At 38.0% G+C, this 1,664-nt stretch overlaps 1 pseudogene; it reads right to left on the bottom strand.

Annotated features, from left to right (window-relative positions):
- Nucleotides 1-840: 840 nt before the first annotated feature.
- LOC109461743 lies at nt 841-1,513 on the bottom strand (annotated as a pseudogene).
- Between the last annotated feature and the right edge of the window lie 151 nt (nt 1,514-1,664).

The raw sequence follows: 1,664 nt of genomic DNA, 5'->3' as shown, positions 1-1,664 counted from the left end.
TGGTGTTAACATGATAAGCTATTTGTCACCAAAACATCAAGACCATGACATGTTCAGGACAAAAGATACGAAAACCGGAAGTTCTGCTGCAGTACCAAAGTCATCCACCAGGAGGCCCATATTTAACCTTGACCTTCGACTTCCTATAATTCTGCCTTGTACCTAAGTTAAATGAGTCAATATAATCTGGGAATTGCACATCCTACTAATCTGGAATTAGAACCACAACCGTTATCTTACATTACTCTTTATGTAATCACCATTTTAAGTTTCCTAAAGCGTCAGTCAAAGAGCTTCATTATTATTTCACTTGATTTGAAAATTTGCAAGAGCTTCGTCCCGAACACCTATAGGGTTAAGGATACGGATAGACGATTTGACTGTTTCGGATACATTTGTTGGCAATCTGTGCTTTTTCTTTAGAACATATTCCCAGTCCCTCCACTCCATCTTTAGTTTAAGGCATAGGCTTGGATCAATGTCGAACTCATCGTCCCAACTAGTTTTTGGAATAGTTAGGATACCAGCTGTCTTATTTACTACCCATGACTTAATTGTCTTATTCTTAGCTCTGTTTACATGCCCACCAACTGTCACATTATTCTTAACCATCTCGATTTCTATTGGACCTTTCATGATCGCACTAGCACAGTATGAAGTCGTCGAATGGAGCACATTTTCAAAGTGGCGCACCTCTTGATAAAAGCCATTGTCTTGTTTTTCAATCTTCTTCCAAAGCGTTGAATTAAAGTAATCGTATAGCTGGTAGTCTACATTGCTCCATTCGCGATGCAGCTTTACAAGTGTTGAAGTGTTTGTTGTTGGTTTTGGATACTTCCGCAAGTTTTTGGGCTCAACACTATAAAGAATGTCTTTGAGGGTCCAGCACATTAAGCGTTTCAGTAATATAAGCGACTCATTGAAATGTTCTAGAATCAAAATCAAATCAAACTCTTCGGATATTTTTTCAACAAACTTATCCACAGACGATTGGTGATCAAATAGTCCGATGGGGAAACCCAGGTCAAATGCCATAAAATTCTTTGTCTTAGTCATGGGGGCTTTAAAGTTGGAGATGTAAGGGATTTGAAATTTGATGGGATCTTTAAGAAACGACGCAACAGGATCTGTTCCATTCAACCCCTTAAAGCTTTTATCATAGTGATACCAGTTAAAAACGGATCTTAGTTGACCCAGCGGATGCCTCAGTATTGAGATATAAACGGTGTTTTGTGGCATGATATGCTCTATAAGCTCTCTATGGTAAACTGTGTGATCAATTAGTACATTAAATTTACCATCAGCAGAGGGTATAATGTCTTCTTGTTTTAAGAAGAAAGGCCAGCCGACATCACTCCGACCATTCATAGCCATTGCAAAAGTTAGGTTGTGTTCGTAGCCAAAACGTTGGAGGATGCATGCTGTTGTTGTACTTCCTGCTTTGTGTACTTTCACGAACATGAAATTGCGCTTGATGCCACAAACCTCCTCTCCATCCGTCCCTGAAAAGCTCCTTAAGGAAACATTGGAAATAAAATTACTTTTAAGGATTAGAAAGTTTAATCCGTTAAAGCTTTTAACCACTCAATATTAAATACGCATTAGATGTCTTGATACAGCATATTAGAATGTATTTACCTTGAGAAATAGTTAAATGATTTATT

This window comes from Branchiostoma belcheri, unplaced genomic scaffold (genome assembly GCF_001625305.1).
Source record: "Branchiostoma belcheri isolate BF01 breed outbred unplaced genomic scaffold, Haploidv18h27 scaffold956, whole genome shotgun sequence".
NCBI classification, from domain to species: domain Eukaryota; kingdom Metazoa; phylum Chordata; class Leptocardii; order Amphioxiformes; family Branchiostomatidae; genus Branchiostoma; species Branchiostoma belcheri.
This window is presented reverse-complemented; position numbering and strand designations above follow the sequence as displayed.